This window comes from Eptatretus burgeri, chromosome 13, assembly GCF_056783735.1.
Source record: "Eptatretus burgeri isolate ZD-2024b chromosome 13, Ebu_testis_v1, whole genome shotgun sequence".
NCBI lineage: Eukaryota > Metazoa > Chordata > Myxini > Myxiniformes > Myxinidae > Eptatretus > Eptatretus burgeri.
Window position 1 is genome coordinate 16,305,245 of NC_140973.1, and position 22,560 is coordinate 16,327,804.

At 37.1% G+C, this 22,560-nt stretch overlaps 1 long non-coding RNA gene across 2 annotated transcripts in view; it reads left to right on the forward strand.

Moving 5' to 3' along the window:
• Nucleotides 1-22,311, forward strand: part of LOC147013929 (uncharacterized) — a 57,869-nt gene extending 35,558 nt beyond the window's left edge. For both annotated transcript variants that reach the window (XR_015050569.1, XR_015050568.1), the window contains 2 exons: nt 4,956-5,034; nt 21,583-22,311. This is a non-coding gene — a long non-coding RNA (uncharacterized LOC147013929). The remainder of the gene's footprint in view (nt 1-4,955; nt 5,035-21,582) is intronic.
• Nucleotides 22,312-22,560: the final 249 nt, after the last annotated feature.

A 22,560-nucleotide genomic window follows, 5' to 3' on the forward strand; every position in this document is an offset into this window, starting at 1 on the left:
CGTCCGGTGGGCGACGTGCCGCGATTCGAGTTACGTGGCCGTCAGCACGCCGGCGGGCGCGAATCTGTAACAATATATATGTATATATGTATATATGTATATATGTATATATATATATATATATATATATATATATATATATATATATATATATATATATATATATATATATATATATATATATACATATATATATGTATATATATATATATATATATATATATATATATATATATATATATATATATATATATATATATATATAATAGAAAACTGTACACGTCGTGTTTTATGCTTCTAATCAATTTCATACTTCTTTACTTTTGTGTTATTAAACAAACAATTACATTATAAGCAAATTATATATTATTCTTAACTTTTCTTTAACACCTGTTGTTTATTTTTTTTATTTTGTACCGCTAGCATGCTCTGTATTCTGAAGGAGTACAACTTTGACCTTTGACCAATTAACTCAGTCATTAATTTTCCATTTAACTAATCTTTAGAGTTACCTGTGACCTTGTTAACCGTAGGACTTGGCCAATGGTGTTCTACAGGATAATCCTAAGTGTCATAAGTGACTTGATGTTCCTCCATGTCGATGTAAATGTCGTCGATTTTGATGTCTATTAAATTATCATAACCTGTAATGGAGTGATTGGTGAGCTTGGGATCCTAGGATCCCGTTTTCAAATCTCACTCACTGTTTAATTAATACCAGGTGGGGTTGACTACCTGTCATCCTTCCGAGGTCAGCAAAATGAGTGCCAGCTTGCTGGTATCCTGTGTCGGAGTGGAGACCCGTCCAGGATTGTGCCCATGAGCCAAGGAGACTTCTTTGGCAGCACCAACGCTCTCCACAGAGTATGGTCCCAATGGATGGATAGAATGGAGTGATGTCCTGTCGATGGTTGGTTCTTGACCGTGTAAAATGCTGAGGTCGAGAAGAGTTTGATCATGATGATAAAGCTATTAGTATCAGATCGTAATGTGCACTTGATATCATTATAAAAGACATCACACATCAACGTATTATGTAAAGAGAGTAATGTTAAACTCAGGTAGGTTGGATTTGGAAATTTTATCTTTTCTTTCTTCACATGAATTTCCATCAGATTTTCTGAAAATATAGTTCAGATACAAGTTTTGTTTATTGTCAAAATGGATGGTTTATTGTCAAAATGGATGGTGCAGATCAAATGGATAGCCCACTTACTGTATAGTGTGGGTTTGATATCCGTTCTGAATATAAACTGTTGCATTGGTTCTTCACAGACAGGGTGTGGCACTACAAATTGTACCCTCCTTCAGATGGACGTTAAGCTGGGTGGCTGTCTGATCTAACATTAGCTGATGAACATTAAAGATTTTGTGGCATCTTTCACGAATGGTTGGCGGGTTATCACCGGCACCATGAACAAATTACAAATACCTGGCTAAATCACCTTTAGTCGAACAGTCAGACCTGGCCAGTTGGTTCTTCAAAGACTTGGGAAAAAAGTTCTCCAGTTGATTCCACAAGGCAGTAGTAGTTGTAGTCGTCTTGCTTTTGTTAGAAGTGCCACAATTCTATTTAATGTCGCTCGCTCTCCTCACCTCTGCTTGTGCACAGGACTGCAGTATGTAAGGTGGAGTCATAGTAGTAGTAGTAGAAGTAGCCGTAGTCTCAGTGGCCTATGGTTCGAGAGTCCGATCTGAGCCTGGGAGGTTGGCAGTTTGAACCCTGACCGAGTCGTACCAAAGAGTTTTAAATGCTTCGTGCTGTTTCTTTGCTTGACGTTCAGCATTTAAAAGGATAGAGTAAGGATAAACAACACTGCGAAGGCAATGGCAAACCACCCAGTACAATCCTTGCCAAGAAACTACTTCAGCATAAACAATGCTCGAAAAGAGTATGGTACATCAAAATCAAAAAGTAGGAGTCTTAGTTGTAGTTGTAGTAGTAGTGGTGGTGGTAGTAGTAGTAGTAGTAGTAGTAGTAGTAGTAGTGGTAGTAGTAGTAGTAGTAGTAATAGTAGCCAGGATTCCCCAATCATATAGTAGTTTACATTGGATTACATAAAAGGATCGTAGATGTATTTGATGTAATGATTAGTAGTGTAGTATTAATCAGATTTCGTGTTGTAATGGTTAGAGCATGCCATCTGGGTCTGGGAGATCAGCAGCTCAAACATACCAAAGATGAAAACATGGTACACGCTGCTTCCTTTCTTGACACTCAGCATTTAAAAGGATAGAGCCTGGACAAATAACGCTGGGAAGGCAATAGCAAACCACCTAGTATAATCATGCCAAGAAATGCTTCAGCAGCACCAACGCTCTGTAAAGAGTATTATATGATACATCAAAATCAAAAAAACCAATAGTAGTACTGCAGTTTCAATTCGGTTTTTAAAATTAATATCCCTGCTTGTTTCAAGGTTTAACATTATCTTTAATCCATCATTTTCCTTAGATTTCTGTCCAAAGACAACATATCATTTGCTTGTAAAAATTCCTTTCAAAGTCACTCTTGGCTTCTTTCCTCATACCTCTATTGAATTAAATGTACATCATGAACCAGGTCGATAGTTTGAAGTCCGTTACTCCATGAATCTACATTATCACCTCTGCCACCGAAGGTGAAGGAGGTTATGTTTTCACCCCCTTTATGTTTGTCTGTCTGTTTGTTTGTCTGTCTGTCTGTTTGTGGGCAGGATAGCTCAAAAAGTTGTGGATGGATTTGGATGAAATTTGGTGGACAGCTAGGGTGTCTGACAAAGACAAACTGATAACATTTTGGTGAAGATCTGGCTATTAATCCGGATACAATAATTTTTAAGTGATTCTTCACCACTGAGAGATCGGGCCAAAAATGATATAGAGCACGATATCTCAAAAAGTAATGGAAAGATTCGGATGAAATTTGGTGGACATGTTGGGTGTCTGACAAAGACGAATTGATTTGATTTTGGTGAAGATCCGCAGATCCGCAGGCAGAGGTATGCGCTCGACTGAGTACCCTTCTAGTTTTTAATGTTGTTGGTGGTGCAGGAAGCTGAACATGCAGAGCACTCTCCACCCTCCGGATGTTTGTCTTTGTTTACTTGTTCATCCACGATGTTCCCTCCAATGGTGCATCACGATTAGTCAAGAAACATTTCAAGGCTAGAACCATTTCTCTGCGGCCAAAGGAACAAAACAAAAAACGAAGCATCAATTTTTGGTTCAAGGTGAGCTCTGAGCAACGATCACAAAAGGCTTGGGTTTGTGAAATATGCTATTTGCAACTTTAAAGCTTTGCAAGGGCATTCTGATGGCCAGTCTTTATATGAATTATTATGACTAGAAGCAAAATTCAATGCGGGATCGACAAAAAGAAAAGTACAAAAACCTCGTCATAAAATTGAACAATTCAGTGATGATCAGAGACACTTGAGATCCCACTATAGATCATTTGACATTGACAAATTTGACATCCCATCACAATCATCCTTCAGTTTTATTGGATGACAAAATTATTCATCAAATAATTAACAGCCTCAACCCAGCCTATTGCAGGACAAGGCCCTCCCTCAGCTCATGGTGAGGGGTTGTTTGGCATTATCACCATGCTTGCTGCTAAGTGCAGTTTTGCAAGAGTGAGTAGCCTACGTGGGTATTGAAGCCACATGAGCCAGTGGAGAAAGAAACAAGTCTTTAACCACGCCACCAAATGGCCAACTAATTTGCCAAATAATTATATCTTTCAAATTGTTTGATAAGTTATGCTGTCCAGCAGATGAGGAGAGATTTGCTGATGTAGGCATTTCAAAAAGAAAAGGAAAACAGAGCAAACTAGAAGGGCACTCAGAAGAGTGTATACCTCTGCCATGTAATGCCTGATTCACGAGAACATATCCCAATACATTTTTGAAATATCCTGCTATATATCGTTTTTTTCCCCATCTCTCAATGGTGAAGAATCACTTTAAAAATTACATAATTCTCGTATATAGATCCAGATTCGGATCTTCACCAAAATCTAATGTTTGTCCTTGTCACACACACCCAGCCTGCCCATGAAATGTCATCCGGATCTGTCCACAACTTTTTGAAATATCCTGCACACAAACAGGCAGACAGACAAACAAACAAGAAGAAGAGGTCGGTCATACAGAGCACGATACTTGCAAAATCCATAAAACAGATTTTACCTCAAAAATAATTGGTGGTTGAATTCAGTGACCTGATATGTGAATCCTCTTCAAATTTCAAGTCAATCAGATGAAAATTGAGGATTTTAGAAACGACGAATTTGTTGACCTTTGGCCGATGTTGACCTTTTGACCTCAAAAACAACAGGCTTATGGCAAACTACCATAAGGTGGTGAGGTTCCATGAAGATCGGTTTAAAATTGTGACCTGTAGGTGATTCACAGACTCATACAGACAGACATAGACAGAATAACAAAATCGACTTACCAATATACTTGAAAAATCTTCGATTTTGCAAGTAACAAACAGACAGAGAGGGATGAAAACATAACCTCATTCAACTTCGGTGGGTGAAGTAGCCGCTTATTCTTAATTGCAAAAGTTTGTTGTCCCCAAAAATTTGTTGCTTTGAAGGCATTGTTTACGGAATAATTGCATTCTGGTTGCAATCAGGGTCGAGCGGTGGGGGGGGGGGGGGGTAGGGGATAATTTAATGAGAAATTGATTAAGTTGCATTTCCTGCTTAATTGTGCATTTTGCAAATATGGATGTAAAGTGGATAAATTATATCACAAGTTTATATAATAAATTACTTTATTTGTTTTAATTCGATCCATGTTTCAGCATCGTTCCCAGATCGTTACAAATGAAGGACAATTTATTGGCTGTCACAAAACTCGTTTAAGTTTGGCTAATCAAAAAGTCTGATTATCCTAAAACAACACATGCAAGGTTACAATGAATTGAGGTTCTTCCACTTGTCTTTGATCCATCTTTAGTCCTGAACCGTTGAAACCTTGCTCTGCCCTGACCTCAAAAGGTGAAACGGCTTGGAGGAATCCGAGTGCGAATGTGCAGGTAACAACGTTGGCTTTCATAATCACTGACCGACATCTCACCCTTTGTGTCTTGTGCATATTAACACACACCTAGCAATTCATCCGATTCACCTGTCTATCATCCGTCTCTATTGTTTGCCAGTTTACCACCCTTCTTACAGTGCTGTTGCCAAATATTTAGTAAAGAGCTTTCCACGGATATTAAATGGGATTGTTTTGCAGCATCTGGTAATTCACATTCAGTAAAACTTAATAAATCCCTTTCGAATGGATCAAGAAACATTAACCTGTAAAATGTTAATGGATTTACACTTACCTGTTACAAATCGTGCAATTTCACTGTTGTAATATTACCCGCTCGAGTGACGTAAGTGGATTGGTAATCACATGATACATAAATGTATTTACCAAAGCCTTATAAATGGAAAAGAAGAATAAGAAGAATCATGTTTTCATCAACAGAGCAAGGATTATGATTATGAAAGACAACCGAGCTCATACTTGCCTTATACTCATTGTATGGATCTCTAAGGTTATAACAATACATTACGGTGCTTCCGTAAGGGGGCTTGTAATGGTTCTTGGAATTATTTTATTAACATCATTCAAAACCTCCCTTTGAGACCAGTTGTCTTGCACTCATGACCCTGCATAATTAAAGTGCTAAGATGGGCCTTTTGTTTGCTGCCATCAAAGATGTTGTTCCCACATGCAAGTACACAAGTAGAAGGAAACATCCATGGATTTCGGCTAAAACTGTTGCCTTAGCTAAAAATAAAAACAAGTCGAGGTACATTCGAAGTACACCACTCCCATGCCAAATAAATAACAAATCTTACAGCGTGAGACATTGCCAGGGCACCTTAAAGGTCCCCGTCATGCAAAACTTTCTGGTTATTTATATATTAACTTGACCTTCCGGGAGAAGAAATCACCAATGTTTTTTTTTTAATCAAAAATGGGATAATTAGAGCAATATTTCGATCATTTCTGGTGCTTTTCACAACTTGCTATGCCCTGCCCCTAAAAAAAGTTGACTTCAGCGAATCGCAGCGTGACGTCACATACAGAAACTCGCACAGAGTGGATTGACTCGAGATCTCTAGAGTCTAGACCAGTGTTTCTCAACCTTTTTACCCTTGTGGAACCCTTGAAATAGTTTTCATGTCTCAGGGAACTCCTGCATCTAAATTATTATATTCCATTATTAATATCTAGCTCTTTTATATTTTTATCGTAGTTCACGTGGTAAATAGAATATATTTTTTCAGATACCTGGTTTAAGGAAAAAATGACCCCCTTTTTGTCAAATTTATTGGCAATGAAAAAAAACCTATTGCTCGTTTATGAGACCTCACACCGAGGTTTTAATTCACAAAAAAAAAAATTTTGTTTGTTTGAAAACGTCATTTTTGAAAGTGTTTGTCAACCCCGAGTCTGTTTGACAATTAAAAAACACACCTCATGTAACTTGATCAACAAAACATAAACAAATAAAGCTGAAGCAATAAAGGTAAACAGAAGAACTAACCTTGAGAGAGAGAGAGAGAGACCGCGCTAGGAAGCACAAAGATAGATGGACACCGTGCATGCGTCTTGTACTTGAGTCAGTCACTCAATGATACACGAATCTGCCGCGTACAGGATGTCCACTAACCAGTGAGGGCGGTTTCACACTGGCGCCATATAGACATCGTTAAATACATTCCCTATGGTTGTTATAATTGTAAATAATATAAGAGGTCAAAGCCTCTATTACAGGGGTCGGGAACGTTTTTGACCCAGAGAGCCATGAAAGCAAAATATTTGGAAATCTATTTCAGTGAGAGCCATATAATATATTTTAAGACTGAATTCAACTAAATGTGAGTATAATAAGCCTCTGAATTTATTCTTTTAAATAATGTTGTTATAATACTCACCATTAATGGGACTTCTGGTGCTGCATCGATTTGCTGATGGCTTTGTTGTCTGGTTGGTACTTGGTGAGGTTAAGCTTCATGCAAGCGTTGAGGTTTTCATCCGTTAGACGTAATAGTAGGTTGGACTTGATGTTTTTAAGATGTGAGAATGACTGCTCACAGACATACGTAGATCCAAACAAGGTCAATACAGCAATACTCACACGCTGCAGTGTGAGGTATGTGACAGGAAGCGCTGCTCCAAGTTTTGATAATTAGCTGGTCTTCGGGTTGAAGTTTTTTTCATTTCTGTCCACATGTGCTTGCTCGCCAACTCCGCTTTCTGTTGTGCGATTCTTTCCAAATCTTCATTCAGTGACTTGAACTTATTCACCCACATGTCTGAGGCCTTCAGGTCAGCCACTTCTCATTCAAAATCTCTGACGGAGACACCAGGAATGTAACTCAGGTCGGCTGTGTTCAGTGAACACTCGTTTGGATGGGTGATGAACTTAAAAAAGACGAGTGTGCTCACAAAATTCTCCAAAGCGTGCTTTGAATGACTGTAGGAGACTGGATGTGAAGCCAGCTAACTGGTGGAGATCAAAGTTTTGAGTGGGCTCACTTGTTGTGCATGCATCTTTAAATTGTCTCAGTTTTTCAAAATGTAGTAAACGACCTGTTTCAAGATCCATGATAAAGAGCTCCAGCTTGTTTTCAAAAGCAAACACGGCTTGTTGAAGGGATAACACTGTATTTCCAATGCCTTGCATTTTCACGTTGAGCTCGTTCAGATGTTCAGTCATATCCACGAGATAGTAAAACTTGAGGAGCCACTCAGTTTTGGCTAGCTCAGGATGCTCAATCCCTTTCATTTCAAGGAAAGTCCGGATTTCATTTAGGCAAGCCGCAAAACGGCTAAGCACCTTCCCTCTTGATAACCAACGCACATTGCTGTGCAAAAGCAGACCGTGATAGTTATTTCCAACTTCATCCAGCAGTGTTTTAAACTAGCGACCATTTAAGGCTCGGGCAACAATAAAATTGATCACACGAATGACCAGCGACATCACTTCGCCAAGCTGCCCATCACACATCTGAGCACAAAGTGCCTCCTGGTGTAGAATGCAATGGAAACTTAAGAAGGGTCTATTTTCATGTTCATGGAGAAGCGCCACAAATCCTTTGTTTTTCCCCACCATACACGGAGCACCATCAGTACACACTGAGATAAGTTTATCCATTCGTAGATTTTTTTCTTGAGCGAACTCCATGAAAGACTTGAATAAATACTCACCTCTTGTGGACCTTTTTATTGGCAGAACAGCAAGACTTTCTTCGCGCAGTGTATCACCAGCAGCATATCTTGCAATCACACTGAACTGCGACAAATGGCTTACGTCTGTTGACTCATCCAAAGCCAGGGAAAAGAACGGCGCTGTATTTATGTCCTTCACTTGCGTTTCCTCCACTTGGTTTGCCATCATGATGGTACGATCATGAACAGCTCTTGCCGACCGAGGCATGTCTTGTATCCGTTTGATTATCTTGTCTTTGTTCGGAAGATCATCAAAAAGTTCATTGGCTACATCCAGCATGAACGTTTTAGCATCCTCGCCATCTCTGAATGGTTTTCCGTTACTCACTATTGCTAAAGATCCAGCAAAGCTAGCGGAATTATAGTCACCTTGCCGGGTCCATACGCGGAGTTGCTGCTGGCTGGCTTGCACCCTGCTCAGTAGCTCTTGGCACGCTTTCTTTCTGCTGCTCCCGCAGGGGATTTTTATGCAAAGGTAGCATGGCGCGTGTCGAAGTTCCGCTTTATATTCAACCGTTTCATCGATGCAATTTTGTCATTGCAAATTAGACACACCACAGAACCTGCTCTCTCCACAAAGGCGAATTCTTCGGCCCATTCGTCCTGAAATGTACGATACTCCTCATCTTTTTATTTTCGCCATCTTCTTCATCGAAGGGTTAGCTTTGAGAAAATGAGAGATTGGGAGATGTTGACCCAACTGAGGCTTGGCAAATAGTGAGTCTGGCTGGCCTGCACACAGGCTTATATACTCGAGAGGTGCGGCGCGGCCGGCCGACTCTGGGATGCTGTCGCCTCAGCGGTGGCGCATGATTGGTTGAGATGAATTCCGCTACGCATCTCGGCGGCGGCACGTCATTGGAGGAACCGAAATCACTAGTCGCCTCGGCCGCATGACTGGACGAAACAAAAACCGCTTCAGCCAATTCGGAGGCGTTTTTTTTCTTCTCTCCTTCTGCCAAGTTCAGCCCTGCACGTGAATGAAGCACGACACCATTCAAACTATAGGTAAAGCTTCCACGAGAAATATTGGGCTTTCAAAGTTTCAAACTCCAATTTTATCTGCGAGCCAGATGCAGTCATCAAAAGAGCCACACCTGGCTCGTGAGCCACACGTTCCTGACCCCTGCTCTATTATAATAACCAAGGAGTTTCCAACAATGTGCCGTACGTGTATAGTAAAATTACGAATATTAAATCAAACAAAAAATACTCAAAAATACATTAGCCTATTTATTACTGTTTCTCGCGGAACCCCTAGCGAACTCTTGCGGAACCCTAGGGTTCCGGGGAACCCCGGTTGAGAAACACTGGTCGAGACTAGTCCGATAAATCAGTCGTCCGTCCGACTAGGCCGATAAATCTGACGTGCTGTAACTTTCTTTTATTATTCTCTTTTCTTCATTGTTTTCTACTCTTTCTACTCTTCTCTCTCTCTCTCTCTCTCTCTCTCTCTCTCTCTCTCTCTCTCTCTCTCTCTCTCTCTCTCTCTCTCTCTCTCTCTCTCTCTCTCTCTCTCTCTCTCTCTCTCTCTCTCTCTCTCTCTCTCTCTCTCTCTCTCTCTCTCTCTCTCTCTCTCTCTCTCTCTCTCTCTCTCTCTCTCTCTCTCTCTCTCTCTCTCTCTCTCTCTCTCTCTCTCTCTCTCTCTCTCTCTCTCTCTCTCTCTCTCTCTCTCTCTCTCTCTCTCTCTCTCTCTCTCTCTCTCTCTCTCTCTCTCTCTCTCTCTCTCTCTGTCTCAGCTTGTGGCTGCTGGTTGCATCATTGGTTGGGATGCGGCGATGCCACTGATGCAGTGTCCCCCTCACCAGTTCACTGGTGCTCATTTTTCCGACCTCGGAAGGATGACAGGCTGAGTCAGCCTCCTGGTGTATTTTAATTCAGCGGCCAACGAGGCTTGAACTCAGGACCCTCGGATCCCAAGCTGCCACCCTCACCACTAAACCAACACCAGGCTTATTGTTTTCTTCTGGTGCTACATGACAACAGTAGGAATAAAATAAATAAAAATGCAACAGAACGTCAGATTTATCGGACTACTCGAGACAATTGTGTCACAAGGTGTGTTCTGCACACAAGTTTTCATCGTATCCAGACAGCGAGATTGCTTCGTTTTATGCGCGGAGAGATACGGCCAATGACATGCGCCGGCCTTGCTTGCGATTTATTCGCCGCGGAGAACCATTTCCGCTGCGCTGCGCCGCGTTGGTCACGTCACCTCACTAAAATATTTCTGATATCGAGCAGTATGCAAGTCGAATTTACATTATTGAATTAGGAATAGGATTTAGTCTAACCAGTTGTTATTGCCAAGTCTTCCTTCGATGTCCTCCCGATCATAATGAACGCTGGGAATTTCATCGCCATTTTCCTCTGCTTGTCCTGCTTCGGGCTCGAACTGCTAAGGCCGTATTTCATTTCCAGCTGCCTGAACTTCACCTCCTGCGACTACGTTATCCGACAATTCTCCATGTGATTCAGACCAAAATCCTCAATTTCTCTCACACTCACTGTCGTTACCAGACAAATGAAAGTCCATGCCATCCATTATTCAAAACCAAATGTTTGATTTTTTTTAAGCAGAAATGAACGAAGTCATTGAGTCGACCAATCAAATGTGGAAACACACAGCCAATATAATCACGTAGACCACCAACCCGAGTAATTTATGTGCAGCCTTTATAATCCTGTAGTTGACGTCATGTGGGTTACGCCCCTTTCAGGAGAATTTTTAGGGGCGTTCCCGAAGAGGTTTGTTTTTTTAATTATACATTTTATAGAATGAGTATTGTGAAAAAAAACATTGTCAGATCTGAAATCACGATGAAAAACTCCTATAGGACATATATAAATGAAATTTCAGAACTTTTGCATGTCTGGGGACCTTTAAGCGCACAGCGGCACGGCGATGCCGCCGTGCAGCACATGGATACGGAATTGGGAGGGAGCGGTGTACAATAATTGAAAGATTAATTGTGTAATTAAAATAAATAAATAATAATCGGAAAATAATTAATTCCTTAATCAGTTGGCTAATAGCATGCTAAAACCACTACTGCTTCATCCGAATCTGTACCTTTTTAAAAATTAAGTAATTCACCGAGAAATGAATAATTAATTGATCAATCAATAAATCAACAAGGACATATGTGTCCAAGAGCCGCGTCATTCCACCAGTCAACAACAAGAAGAAGAAGAACGCAGAGCTCTCTTAGAGCCAGCATTCGCAATGCGACGCGGAAAGGTTTTGCCTTCACCAGAAGAAGAAGAAGAAGAAGAAGAAGAAGAAGAACAACGCGGAGCTCTCTTAGAGCCAGCGTTCGCTATGTGAGACGCGGCTAAAAATATCCTTTATAGCCAAATCACTTGTTCATTGTCCTGTCCAAATATCAGCTTCCCAGCTCAAAGGGTGCCTGAGATATTTCCCAGATGAGAAAGAAAATAAATAAGGAATTAATAAATCGATAATAATTAATTAATTGATTAGTAAAAATATTTATATAAAAAATACCGTTTTTGCCAAAACACATCTTCACTTTGGTCCCAAAATTTCAGTTTTCCTGCTGAAATATTGCCCAGACAAATAAGAAAGGAAGAAAGAAAATGGAGTAAAAACTGAGTACTCCCCTCAGCAGCCAGCAATGATGTTATGCATCACCTGGATATGGAATTTGGAAGGAGCAGTGTACAACAGGGCAGCCATTAATAACTTTGATAATCATTACTTGTGGACCAAGTCCAAACAGCTTTGTAATGATATTAAATCCTTGACCAGAGCATCCATCAGGACTATTCTCTGTGCAGAGTGTCGGTGCTGCTGAAGCAGTCTCGTGGGCTATTGGGCACAATCCTGGACGGGTCGCCACTCCAACACAGGATACTCAAATGGCTCAATCATCCCAGCAAGCGAATACTCATTTTGCCAACCTCAGAAGGATGACAGGCTGAGTCAACCCCACCTGGTATTAATTCAACAGCCAAGCAGGATTTGAACTCAGGACCTTAAGATCCCAAGCCCATCACCCTAACCAGCAAACACCAGGCATTTGACCAGACAGTCATATTATAGTTATGTTAACGACTGAACTCTGAATTATTCATCAATCCTAACCGTTTTTGGTCGTTTGTAGGTCGCCAACTGCGTAAAAGTACAATTATTAGTTTACAATCAGAAACCGGCACTGTCAGTTACCCTACTTGTATTGCTCGTCATTTTATTCAATTATTTCAAAACAATTTTACCAAGTACACTGACAGTTCCAGTAGTATTTCATGTGACTATACCTCGTCAGTTTCTCGTTTGGTTAACATCTCCACCAACCCAGTTGAGGTTAAAAAGCTTTTTTTTAAAGTCTGATCTTAACATGTATCAATCTTTTGGTCATGATGAAGTTTCACCGATGCTACTCAAATTCGGAGCTGATAGTTTAGCTCAGTCTCTTACTAAACTATTTAATTTGTCTTTCACATCTCATACTGTTCCTTGACTGTTCTGCTGTTCTGTATCTCGTACTGTTCTGACTGGAAACTGGCCAATGTTGTTCCATTATTCAAATTCGGCGATCGTCATGACAAATTTTTGGAAAGAATTGTTTCCCGACACCATGTTAATCATATGTTATAGAGGGGAGATCATTTCACATAGCCAACATGGTTTCTTGCCCAAACGTTCTTGTGTTACACAACTAACATCATTGTATCAGATTTGGCCTAACATTCCAGTTGTGCCTAAACCACCACGTATTGATGAAAATTTTCTAGATTGGTCTCAGGCTTTTGACCGATTTTTTACAAAAAATACACAAGTATGGTGTATGCGGACCGATGTTTAACTGGTTCCAGTCATATCTCAGCAATAGGTTACAACGGGTTCAGTTTATGGGTTCTCATTTGGATTGGGCGGTAGTCCATTCTGGTGTACCCCAAGGATGTGTACTTTACTCCTCTACTTTTCAATTTGTTTCCTTTTGAGTATTCTGTCTAATCTCAAACAATATGCTGACGACATTGTTTTGTACAGAATTATCAAAAATCACCATGATGAGGTGGTGCTCCAGAATGACTTGCAGCACGTAGATTAATTATATTGGTGTAATTCAAATCACATGGCTCTAAACTGAAATAAATGTAAACTTATGTGCATAACTCATTCTATAAATCCACCAAAACCAACTTATCAAATTGGCATTCACACTCTAGATAATGTTGACGGTCACAAGAACCTTGGGGTTCATTTCCAGAGACCTCAGCAGGAAACAGCACATTAACTGTGTTACCTCTGAGGCTACCTGACTTAATGGTTTCTTCGAGAGAGTCATCAAATCAAGAAACAATAAAATTCTCACTTCTCTTTATTGTTCTATTGTTAGGCCCTATCTGGTGCCCTGCCCTCTCAACTCAACAAGATACTTTCGAGAGTACCCAGGCATTTTACACATTTTTGTTTGGGTTGCCCTAGAAGAGCTTCTATCAACTCGATAAATGAAATCCATTACTCTGATAGGTGTACCCAGGTAGGTCTGCCTTTATAACAGAATGCACTTCCTCAATATTGTTTTTGTTGTTAAATATTTCTCCAACAAATTTGAATTATCCATTGATGGTAATTTCTGTCAATCCCAGACATGCACTGATGTGATGAAATTTCAGCACCAGCAGATAAGGACCAATGCTGCTCATTACTCTCTTTTTCATGAATTTCATCGATCATGGGACTCACTTACTCCGGAAATTAAAGATACTGTTGTTTTTGGTCTAATCCCGTTAGTAGATAATAAATGGGGTTTCTGGGACACCCATTCAAATGAATGGGGGGAAAGGGAAAAACTTTCTGACTCAAGCCCAAAAGCTCAAAATAGGCGACTGATTTTCTCCCCACTTTTCCCCTTCCCTCCCATACAAGCAAAAGTAAAATTGAGACTGATTTTCTCCCCACCTATCCCCTTCCCTCCCATACAAGGAAATGTAAAATTGAGACTGATTTTATCCCCACCTATCCCCTTCCCTCCCATATAAGCAAATGTAAAATTGAGACTTACTGATGAAAGCATTTATTCCCTTTCATATTTTCATTCCACCCAAAGAGCGAACCAACGAATATTTGTCCATGTTCTACTTTAGGGAATAACTTAATTTTCTTATAATATTCATTTCCATCAAGTATATTCACAAAGAATAACTTGGAACTCGGTTCTTGGTTTAAGTGTCTTTGTTGTGCAGAAATGAAATGATAAACTTCTCTTAATGCTCTTATTTGACCACCTCCTGAGCCACATATCATTTTGAGATTGTAGTAAATTGTTTTTCCATTGTTCAATTGATAACCATTAAAGTTTTCAGTCCATTCAAGGATATTAATTTTTTTCTTTACATCCTCCAACTTATTTGTAATTAAATTTATCCGCTTATTTGTTTTATCTACTTTTACCCCAGTTATTTCTTCAATAAGACTTATTGGGTGGTCGCTTGACTACCGTTATTCTCAGGTTTTCCGTCTGTCTGTATGTATGTAATGGTCAGCTCTGGAGGCCAGAGGAGTCAACCAATTTTGATGAAACCTGACTGGTAGGTTCATACCAGGATCTAGTTGTATGCTTTTGAGCACCGTTGCTATGGACGCCACCGTTGCCCAGCAACGGGAATTTGAAGTTTTTGAAAAATCCTTAAAAAAATCAAAAATCGGCTTCCGCGCTTTTATGTGCACTATAATCAACCTCTTTGTCAAAATTTTCAGCCCGATCCATCAAAAACTGTATGACTAGTATGCAATTATATAGCGACCACCCATGTCGCCTACCGCCTTGTTTGATATTTCTCACATTCTTTATGTTTCCCATTTAAATACCAAGGCTGATTACATCTCCACTCTTTGGTTTGGTTATTGCTTGGTTCTATCATTTCTAAGTCAGAAAAAGACGGCGGTAGCCTGTTAAAATTCACAACCCAATATCTTAACACTTATACTTATAAACATAAGGGAGACTATTGATTCCATTCTCTAAAATATATCTTTTATCATCAAAAGCTCCTAATGCTTTCTTATTTATCAATTCTGCATATAATTGATGTTTATAACTTCTTATTGTATTCATTTTTCTGTACTCTTCCTTCTTTAAGGTTAAACAGTTGTAATAATGTTTAAAGTTTATTGTTTCCTTGATTATATTTTTCTTTATTCCCTTTAGCTTCTTATCACACCTTTCAATGTTATTATTTTCAATATACGTGAAAGCATAAGACTTTGATCTCAATCCTATAAATTCACTCATGACCTTCCCACCCAATTCATCTTTAAACTTACCAATAACCTTTTTATTCTTTGATGAAAACAACACATCACCTGACATAATTACTCGTATCATATATATCAATATTATCAATCATATCCTCATATTCATCACTTGTCTTAATTTCTAATATAAAACTATCTGTATCCATATATAACAATGACACATTATCCTTATACTTTGATTTTAAATTATTATAGTCATCATCATACATTAACGACTTTGACAAGTCAAGAATTGTTGTTCCTATATAAATAGGTTTATCCATTTCAATACTCTTTTTTCAAATGAATAGCACAAAAGTTCTCTGAAAACACATCCGCTTGCTCAAAACTTGGTCTATTAATTAACTTTGAAGCCTGTTTCCAAGATGTAGCAAGTCTTATGTTTTGTCGATTCCTAACATTTTCCATAGTCTTTCCAAATACAGCATTATTCATTAATTTATAAAAGTCCTTCTCAAAATCTGTTTTTGCTTCTGTTCTCCTTTTTGTATTAAAATTAATATACTTCTTTAACCAATGACTTTGTTTAAATTTCAAAATCCGATGAATTTTCCTCACTCTCAACCCAGCAGATAAATATTGTCTCAAGTTCCTTTGATGCAAAACAACTTTCTTTCTCATTTAATGTAGTAAGTAGTTTTTCTGTAGATTTACCTTTTATATTAAATGACTGTAAGTAGAGGATAAATGGGGCTTCTGGGGCATCCATGCAAATGAATAGGGAAAAGGGGGAAAACTCTCTGAATCAACCCCAGAAAAGCCCAAAACAGGAGACGGATTCTCCCCCCCCCTCCCATACAAATGAATAGGGGAAGCTCTCTGACTCGAGGCCCATCAGGTTAAAACAGGAGAATGATTTTCTCCCCCCCCCGCCCCCATACAAGCTCATGTTAAATTGAGACTGTCTTAAGGCCCAAAAAACCCACAATAGGAGAATGATTTTCTCCCCCCACCCTCTGACTCTCTGACACAAGGCCCATCAGGTCAAAAGAGGAGGCTGATCTCTGCCCCATTGAGTACATGTTAAACTGAGACTTGCTGATTTCCTTTTATATTTTCATTCCACTCAAAGAGTGATCCAACGAATATTTGTCCATGTTCTTCTCGAGGTAATTAATTGATGTTCCGATTACATTCATCACCATCCAGTATATTCACAAAGATTATTTAAGAACTTAATTCTTGGTTTATATGTCTTTGTTGAGCAGAAATAAAATGATAAACTTCTCTCAATGCTCTTGTTTGACCACCTCCTGATCCACATATCATTTTGAGATTGTAGTAAATTGTTTTTCCATTGTTCAATTAATAACCATCAAAGGTTTCAGTCCATTCAAGGATATTAATTTTTTCCTTTACATCCTCCAACTTATTTGTAATGAAATTTATCCGCTTATTTGTTTTATCTACTTTTACCCCGGTTAATTCTTCAACAAGACTTATTTGATATTTCTCACATTCTCTATGTTTCCCATTTAAATACCAAGGCTGATTACATCTCCACTCTTTGGTTTTGTTATTGCTTGGTTCTATCATTCATAAGTTAGGAAAAGACGCCCTCAACACTTATACTTATAGCCATAAGAGATACTCTTGATTCCATTCTCTAAAATATATCTTTTATCATCAAAAGCTCCTAATGCTTTCTTATTTATCTCTTCTGTATATAATTGATGTTTATAACTTCTTATTGTATTCATTTTTCTGTACTCTTCCTTCTTTAAGGTTAAACAGTTGTAATAAAGTTTAAAGTTTATTGTTTCCCTGATTATATTTTTCTTTATTCCCTTTAGCTTCTTATCACACCTTTCAGTGTTATTATTATCAATATATGTAAAAGCATAAGACTTTAATCTCAAACCCACAAATTCACTCATGACTTTTCCACCCAACTCATCCTTAAACTTACCAATAACCTTTTTATTCTTTAATGAAAACAACATACTATCAGACTTATAATTACTTGTATCATATATATCAATATTATCAATCACATCCTCATATACATCACTTATCTTAATTTCTAATATAAAACTATCTGTATCCATATATAACAATGACACATTATCCTTATACTTTAATTTCAAATTATTATAGTAATAGTCATACATTAACGACTTTGACAAGTCAAGAATTGATGTTCCTACATAAATAGGTTTATCCATTTCAATACTTTCTTTTTTCAAATGAATAGCACAAAAGTTCTCTGAAAACACCTCCGCTCATTCAAAACTTGGTCTATTAATTAACTTTGAAGCCTGTTTCAAGATGTAGAAAGTCTTATGTTTTGTCGATTCCTAACATTTTCCATAGTCTTTTCATTTTTCATTTTCCATTTTCCAAATACAGCATTATTCATTAATTTATAAAAGTCTTCTCAAAATCTGTTTTGTCTTCTGTTCTCCTTTTTGTATTAAAATCAATATATTTCTTTAACCAATGACTGTTTAAATTTCAAAATTCGATGAATTTTTCTCACTCTCAACCCAGCAGATAAATATTGTCTCAAGTTCCTTTGATGTAAAACATAACTTTCTTTATCATTTAATGTCGCAAGTAGTTTTTCTGGAGATTTACCTTTTATATTAAATGACTGTTGGTAATCACTTAACCATTCTTTTCTTGGACTTTCTTTATCAGGGGCATAAGGTAGGTCTTTATGTTTGTTATGAAGTTCTTCTAGATATTTTAAATCAACCTCAAAATAATATGCAACTTCAGCTTCATCCATTTATTTTTGAGAGGATGTCAAGTCATTTTAAATGTCATTTTATGTCATTTTAAATCAACAATGTCAAGTAAAACTTTTTCATAATGTTTTTCTTTAACCCATTTAAGTTTTCCATTCGGTAAAGATTGAGACATAGCCCACCAATACAAATTGTTAGCATCATAATACATCAGGGAAGAGTTGTCCTCATTCTTATTATAATCAGGAAGATATTTGTTATTTGCTTTAGCATATCTCTTGGAACATACTTGAAATATTCCTCCTCTTTTAGCCTTCTCTATCATTAAAAGCATATCTATATCACTGATTTGTTTTGTCAGTTTTAACCTAGAAATTTATCTCCAAGACAGAAACTCCAAGACAAGCCCGGGGCTGTGTAATAGTGAACGGGGTCTAATCCATAAGAATTTTTTATTATGACAGACTTCTAAAAGTTTCAAACACATCAACCAATAATAATACATCAGTTTTAAGATACAAATCATGATATTCTCCAAGATTCTTTATATTAAACTTCTCCCAAACCTTTTTAGCTTATGTATAATCTCGATCGGAAATATGAGTTTTATTTAACTTTCCATAGAAACTTTCCCTTGAAGGAAGTTGAGTTTCTTTAAATTTCTCAAATGAATCCATATAGTCATATGGCACACCAGAAGAAGAAGAAGAACAACAACAACAACAACAACAACGCCGAGCTCTCTTAATTTTAATTTGGAAGAGTAAATAATGAAGAAGAAGAGTAATAAAATGAAGAAGAAGAGTAAGAAAATGAGGAAGAAGACTAATAAAATGAAGAAGAAGAGTTATAAAATGAAGAAGAGTCATAAAAAGAAGAAGAGTAATAAAAAGAAGAAGAGTAATAAAATGGAGAAGAAGAGTAATAAAATGAGGAAAAAGAGTAATAAATGAAGAAGAAGAGTAAAAAATGAAGAAGAGAAAAAATGAAGAAGAGTAAATAATGAAGAAGAAGAGTAAAAAATGAAGACGAGTAAAAAATAATGAAGAAGAAGAGTAAAAATGAAGAAGAAGAGTAAAAAATGAAGAGGAAGAAGAAGAGTAAATAATGAAGAAGAAGAAGAAGAGTAAAAAATGAAGAGTAAAACAATGAAGAAGAAAAGAAAAAAATGAAGAAGAAGAGTAAAAAATGAAGAAGAGTAAAAAATGAAGAAGAAGAAGAGTAGAATAATGAAGAAGAAGAGTAAAAAAATGAAGAAGAAGAGTAAATAATGAAGAAGAACACTAAAAATTGGAGAGAAAAATGAAGAGGAGTAAATAATGAAGAAGAGTAAATAATAAAGAAGAGTAAATAATGAAAAAGAAGAGTAAAAAATAACGAAGAAGAAGAGTAAAAAATGAAGAAGAAGAGTAAAAATAAAGAAGAAGAGTAAAACAATGAAGAAGAGTAAAAAAAATGAAAAAGAAGAGAAAAAATGAAGAAGAAGAGTAAAAATTGAAGAAGAATAAAACAATGAAGAAGAAGAGTAAAAAATGAAGAATAAGAGTAAAAAATGAAGAAGAGTAAATAATGAAGTGCTAAAATAAGACATGCTAAAAATTATGACGTCGTCACATTGTGTGGCAGCCATCTTGGATAGAAAAACACACCTTTTCCGATTAACACTAAACTTGACAGACGTGTTCCAACACACGGTTTGTAGCAGAATATAAATTTGTGATGTCATAGGTCACATGGTTCGTCAGCTCTCTTGGATTGAAAATTAATAATTTTTTTTAATCTTCTTCTCCAGAACAGCCGGACAGATCGAGGCAAAAATTCACGCACACTTTCCCCAAGACATCCTTTCACAAGTTTTTTAATTTCTATTTGATAGGTCACACGGTTTGGCGGCCACGTCAAATTTACCCTAAAACCCTCAAACATCTTCTTCTCCAGAACGGCCGGTCAGATCGAGGGGAAACTTCACGTACGTATCGCACCCGAGCGGTGAATATAAGTTTGTTAATTTCTAACCGATAGGTCACACGGTTCGGCAGCCACGTCGGACTCAAGAACAACATTAAATATCGTTTTCTCCAGAACCGCTCATCCTATCGTCGCGAAACTTTGCGACCGTCGTTTAATCTCACGTCGTATGAAAGGCATCGTGTACGGGTACCCGGTCATCACTGCCAGCAGTTATAAAGTGGCAGTTCTAGTTCCCTTTTGTGATAAGAGATCAATCTCTTCTTGATTTGAGAAATGCGATTTAAGATTCAGGAAGTTTTTAATATTTGATACGAAGTTAGATAATGGACTTGACATAAACTTGTATGTGTCAAGAAATCTGATATGGGTTATGGGGGATGTATGAATTGTTTTTGTGAATGAGATGTATTTTTCATCTGTGTTAGGAATGGCAGAAATATCTCCAGATGTCTTTGAAAGTTCATTTATAAATAGATGTGTGTCATAGTGAGCGTTGTTATGAAGAAAGACAGGAATAAAGTTTGGAGGCTTGTAATTAAGATTACAACGGTAATGAGCTGGACCTCTATATTTACCAGTAAGATGACAGTGATCCCTAACCTTGACGTCTCCCTCAATTTTCTCCTCACAAATATGACAGATACTGTTCTTTCTAAATTCCTTTTTCTCTCGCTTTGTTAATGACATTGGTTGATAGGTTTTCACCATTATTTCTCTTAGTCTTATACAGTCTTTTTCCAATCATCTTACAAACTCCTCTGAGGCATCTTCTCCTCTATAAAGTTCTAACTTGTATTTATCACCAACAGATGATTAAATTTAATAACAGAAACCACAAGGAGTATGTTTTTATTTTGATATTTATTTGTGTATGATTTCTTTGGATTTGGAGAAACAGTATTTATCTTTTCAAGGATACTTTCAAAACTAGCATATATCACAAACGGATGTTTTATAGATTTGTTAAAATCTTTGAATGATATGTTTGAACCTGCTTTTGGTAAATTGATTACGGTTGATTTATGATTACTACAATATTTTGAATGTTGATTTGATCGTTATTTTGTGTGACAGGAGTTGAGACATCTCTTACAAGGATACGTTTTACATTTTCTCTTATATAGTTATGATTTGGTTAATCTTGAGAAATTTTTGATGAAAGCATAATGTGATTTTTCCTTTGAAGTAAAGTGGAGAAGGTCAATGTGTGTTTCATCATTTTTATCGTTGTTTGAAATTTTAAATATCTGAACTTTGTTTGTATCCGTTAATCCATATACATTAACAGATAGATTATTCATTTTCTCAAATTTAGGAATATCTCTCAATGACATTAGAAACTTTAAATCTTTAACATTTAATGCATTCTCGTATTTCTTATAATGTTCAACCCTTTCAGGATTCCATTGTGGAGGATGTAAGTGAGCAAGAACAGACCATAGAAAGCATTTATTATCTTTGTTTTGAATATTAACAACCATGTTCTTAAGTTTTATATCTTTTGGTAAATCAATACAAGAAGAAGCTTGAAGAGGATCTGATTTTAAGATGTGTATATCTAAAAAGATTATTTTTGTAATAGTAAATCCACTACCTACTAGAGTGTTATCAACATCTTGTTCTTGTCTCTGGAGTTCATCGTAAACATCACATCTTACAAAATCTTGAAATGATGAGATAAAGTGAAGGTTTGTCCTCATATAGGGAGTAGTTTCATCGTCTTGTCTTACCATTTTCAATTTTACCCCCATATAAAACTTAAAAGTTTTCATTTCACTTAATGTGTTTTTAATTATAGTCTCACTACTTTGTTTAACCATATCAACAGCTTCCATGATCGAAGATGGTCCAGGGGCTTGAAAAACGAAACAATCTTATTTTTATATGCCCTTTAAATGCCCCATCAGTGTTTTCAATGGAGAATTTAGCTTCCCTTTCTTCATTGTTCTTGTGTTTGCGTGATTGAAGGTGTTTTTTATCAAAAAAATTGAAGAATATCATTATCACATCTATCACAATATTTTGTTTCTTGGTCAAGTGGAGATATTTGTCTGAAAAGATTGAATGTATGTTTGTTGGTTTGAAGGTGTTTTTTTTTATAATATTTATATTCGTGATTACAAACATCGCAGTGCGTTGTATTCACCATATTTATATAATAAAACTTTGCTGAAAATAAAATTTTCTTGATGAAAATTTAGTTTAATTAATAGGTGAATCTGTGCTTAAAACCATTTTATCCTCCAACTTTTTTCACTTAATAAATACAATGTAACAAAACACAAAAGACAAGCTTCAATCAATCTCTTCATTTGTAAAAGATACTGAGAAATATGTCAAGGATGTAAAATTGAACAAAGATAAATATAACAACTAT